Here is a 4,823-nt window from a genome sequence, read left to right on the forward strand (position 1 = left end):
TTATCGAATCATATGTCCGAATTGAGAACCTTATTACTTTCCATGATGCTTGTGCTGGCTGTTTTTCTATTAGTTTATTAGATGTTTGTGTGAAGAGCACGAACCTTTGTAGAAAAAATATTTAAAAAAGAAGACCGAATATTGGTATCAATTCAGTCAGAACTTCAGACGCACAAGTCTCAAGAAGTAAGCTTCAAACAACAATGAACTTCATTATTCTGTTCTTGCTCACTTGTAATAAGCTTAAAATAAGAAGATCAGATGCGCTGGTTTTGTTTATGAAGAGATTTGTGCCCTCGAAATCGTGAGTAGGTCCCAAAGTCGGCCATTGTGATGGTCATTTTGGGATTCTAACAAGTCTGTCCTTAAACAAGCCAATGTATAAGCTAGTATGTCCACTGTTCAGCTCGACATAAAATTCGTTGAATATCAGGTAAGTTAAATCGTCTGATGAACTATTCGCTTCTACTAGCTTTGATGGGCCTATTTTGCCAATAGAGTTAAGAAACTATAGAGGACGATTGTCGCTGGCGTCGCTGCCGAAACATCTCTTGCTGGCGAAGATAGGCCGGGCTATAAGTGTCAAAGCGAAAAAGTATGCAGTTTGACAAATATATACCCGACATGTTTCCGAGCGAAAACAAAGGGAACAGCAATATACGTCCTCTATAGTTTCTAACTCTATTATTTTGCCACAGCTGCAAGATCTTTTCGTAGAGGATATTTCCTTGACTTCATTGGGCATAAAATATCTTCTTGCCGACCATGGCAAAATGATCATTGGCAGTGGAAGCTCTCAGGTAATAGCTGTGGAAGTGTTCATTGAACATTGGGCTGAGGAGCAGGCTTTGCCCCAGTTTGGCCGAACGCCCAGAAGAAGTTTTAATAGTGATGCCGCCACCTAAGGTGATAGCTCAAATCGGGGTAATTTGGCCACCCTAAGCCAAAGTCTTTTGAAGATGCAGAAAACAACGTTGAATCTCTCGCACATCGTATTGGTAGAATGATTCTGATAATACTGCACTGCCGTGTACAGCATAGCTGTTCCATGTTCTATGGGAGTCCCTTTTAAGATTGGACAACTATGCTGCACACGGCAATGCACTAGTTGCATAAAAATATCAGTCTAATCGTGTTTATATGCCAAAAAATGATGTTTGAAAAAAAGAGTTCGGCTATTAATTTATGATCTTGAAATTAATCAATATGTACCAGAAAAAGTAGAATTTTATTGATAGAGCTCAAATCAATTCCCGTAACCATTTTCCAAAACTTCGTTGGCTTGCTTCACCATGTCCATGCAAAATTGCATTCCTTGTAAAAATGGCATTTGTCGCAGAATCTTATCCAACTCGATGTGAAACTCTTTGAATTTCAGGTTTGTTACATCGTCTGATGAGCTCTTCGCTTCAACCAGCTTCGATAGCGATGTCGCCACTGAAGACAAAGCTTCGTCTAACTGCTCATCCATGTGACCGTTTTTATGGGAGCGATTCCGACCTTGATTCCGACGGTTCGTAGGAGCCTCAGGAACTGTGAAGCTCTGAAATGTAATTCAAAAATCGATTAGATACGTGTATTCTACTTTACAGTTAATCTGTCCCATGTACCTTCCAAGAAAATCATAAGTCACAAAGTTCGATTATCGCGAAGTGTAATGAGAACTTACTTCCTCAAATGAAATATCGTGCCATGACGGGCCCATGAACCAGAGTTTCGATTTCCAGGAATGATACACAGGACGATACTGACGTGCTTAGAATTGCGCAGTAGGATCAGTCGGGATCATTATAATTACCTCGTTTTCTTCAGATTCTATCCCAGTAAATTCTTCTTCAGACTCTGCCGGTTTCTTCAAAACTGCCCTTGAAGAACGATCTCCAATCGAAACCGTGTATGCATTTCGCGCACAAGAAGGCAAGAAAAAGCTCATCGCCTCTGCCAATGGCCATCGCTCCTGGTAGATGTCGAAATGTTGGGAACCGTCCGCCTGGTATAGATCTAACAAATCGGCGGGAGCTCCGGATTTGTCGCATATTTTATGGACCTTCGCTTTGTCCAGATAGAGTCTGAAATTAAATTAAGTAATATTTTATGTATATGTTTGAGTTTGTTTTGATCCGTTTATCTTTACCTGGTCGATTCCCTCAGCGCATCCCAGTACTTCCTACATTCAGGGACGCTCACTGGCTTCTTAAGTGCAGAGGAAATGGATGCACTAATTTTATGCCAAATTGCGTCCTTGGCAACTTTATTTGAGTACTCCTTGCTTGTAATCTGGTACAAGCAAGGGTACTGCCGAATCTCCTGGCAAAGCGTGAGTTTGACCTCAAGCTCAAGATCGCGCTTTGTTGTTTTGCCCTTGGTTTTGCCCAGGCGCTTTCGTTTTTTTGGCTGGTGTTCCGGCTCCAGCAGTTCCTCCACCTCGTCCTCCACAAGCTCATCTTCCACATCAAGATCCTCAAACTCAAGCGATTGTATGTCTAAAAACAACGTTTGTGAATTTTCTGCCATTTTTGCACACTTGAATTTTGTAGCCTCGGTAGCGACACGAACAAACTGAAATGCGCGCGGAAACAATTTCAAGTGAATTCTTTCCGCCTGGAAAAGGGTGTGTAGAGATTATTTTTCTTTCCGCGTCAAAATCCGCGGTCGGGTTTACACTTCGGGAAAATTGTCGCTCATGTTTTCCGTCGCGGGATTTCAAATTCCGTGCTCCATTTAAAATACACAGGGGTGATAATTCCGAGGCGCATTTTCCGAACTGTAAACCAGCCTTTACTCAGATTTTGACGTTCACCAACAACAAGAAAAAAATGGGTATCGAGATTTCCGCGAAGACCCCTCTACCCACAATCAGAGTAAACCTTACTCTTCTGGTGTGAGATCCGTTACCCAGATTTTGACAGCTGCGAATAACATAAAAATCCGGGTATAATCGACCCAATCGATGGGTAGTTTCAGGTTAGCGTGTACATGTACTAACACATATGCCACAGACAAACAGACGTAACACTTCGAACATTTTTCGAATCAAATCATAGTCACGGAAACATGTTCGCCCAATGCTAAAAGGACTGAGTTTGGCCGACCATCAACTAGGTGGCGGTAGTGGGCAAACGTCAAACTCGAGCAAAAACGATACGAGCGCCACGGGTGGTCAGTTGGCCAACTATCAAATTTTCAAATAGACCGCTAAATCGGTGTACGATGCAAAATATCAGAGTGTTACGTCTGTTTGTCTGTGCATATGCGCTTTGTTACACTCTGAAAAATCCACATGTCAAGGCTACGTGGAAAATCACGTAGCGTCAGAAAAGTGTTCATTTGCCTGAATTTACCTGACGAAGGTGACTATTATCTAGCCAGAGATAAATATGATATGATGTTCCACTTGCCTTTATGCAGCTTCTCAGTATCTCTCACTTGGAAATCACGTAGCCACCTGAGTTCATTGTGACAACTTCATTTCGTGTTCATTGTTGTGATGCCGCCATCATTTTGTGTGCATGTCATCGCCAAGATGGCGCAATTTGAAAACAAACCTCGACTCCTGTTTTTTTTTCGATATCACCCGACATTTTTGTCAGAGGTAAGTTTATTAAACTTAAAAACTAATTAAAATTAATTAGTATGCAATGTTTTTTATTGTACTACGAAAGGAATTGTTATTGTTTAGGCACCGCTGAACGGGTGCCGTCGATGAAAACTGCAAGCTGCTAACAGAAATGATCCGGAGAAGAATAGCAGCATTCTGTTTCGGCAGCACACTAAATGCACCAACATCGCCTAAAAAAGCATACGCAGCAATAGCAATTATTTTCAAAGTGCGAACTGTTAAATACTTGCGACGACCATAATGTGCCAAGACGTAGTGCCAGATTTAGCGTAAATAAACAGAAATTTGACCGAAGTAGATTTGTTATTATTACCAAACCAGTCAAAAAATGAAGTTTTCGACTAATGAAAATCATTGCTTCTGACCTTACTTCGAAATTGGTGTGCCTTGTAGTATACAAGGTCCATTAAATTTGAATACACAGCGCACCTCTTCCGAAGTTGGATCCGACGCAAGCATTTTGATAAAAAATCGATTTCAACTCGATCAATACTGAATAAACAAACCCTAGCATAAAATACCGTAAAATTCATCACACTATTGAATAAAATACACTAGGGTACCATCTAAATGCCACTAAAACCTTTCGTGAAATGTACTGGAAAAATCACGTAGCAGCTATGTGGAACTCCGATGAAACAGTAACAGTTCATCGGTTCATGCGTTCATTGTTTGTTACCTTCGGTTCACGTAAATGCTACGTGAAAAGTGCGATGGAAAAAAGCTACGTACCTTTTCAGGTAGCCTTGACGTGAAGATTTTTTGGAGTGTAGTGGTAAACCAAGAACTGTCAGATACCCTTATAGCCGACGAAAATGCTCTTCTCGGATTTTCGGATCGAACTTTCTCCTTTTCGCTTTCGGGACTAACGTCATCACACTAGAGCCGAAAATCTTGAGATGCCCCAGGTCCGGCTTCTTTCCAGCCCATGCCTCTTCCGGCGTTTTGTTCTCCAGGCATCGTGTAGGACATCGCGAGGGAGAAGGCATAGAACCTGGTTATGAATCAAATAAAAGCGGTGTGGAGCAAAAACGATTCTTTGAACCACGCTAATGGGTATCTAAATCGACTTAAATGGGTAGATCTACACATGCGTGCACGCATGCATGCAGTCATTAAAATTTAATGATGGCGGCGATGACGGGTGATGCAAAATGATGATAGTCATCAACAACAAATCCTAAACGTCAAATACGTCACATAA

The 4,823-nt window shown here is 41.4% G+C and overlaps 1 long non-coding RNA gene across 1 annotated transcript; it reads left to right on the top strand.

Moving 5' to 3' along the window:
* The first annotated feature begins 3,264 nt into the window (after positions 1-3,264).
* Positions 3,265-3,913, top strand: LOC115263823 (uncharacterized). The gene is made up of 2 exons (XR_003895828.2): positions 3,265-3,592; positions 3,663-3,913. It is a non-coding gene; the product is annotated as an uncharacterized LOC115263823 (long non-coding RNA).
* Positions 3,914-4,823: the final 910 nt, after the last annotated feature.

This window comes from Aedes albopictus, chromosome 2 (assembly GCF_035046485.1).
Source record: "Aedes albopictus strain Foshan chromosome 2, AalbF5, whole genome shotgun sequence".
NCBI lineage: Eukaryota > Metazoa > Arthropoda > Insecta > Diptera > Culicidae > Aedes > Aedes albopictus.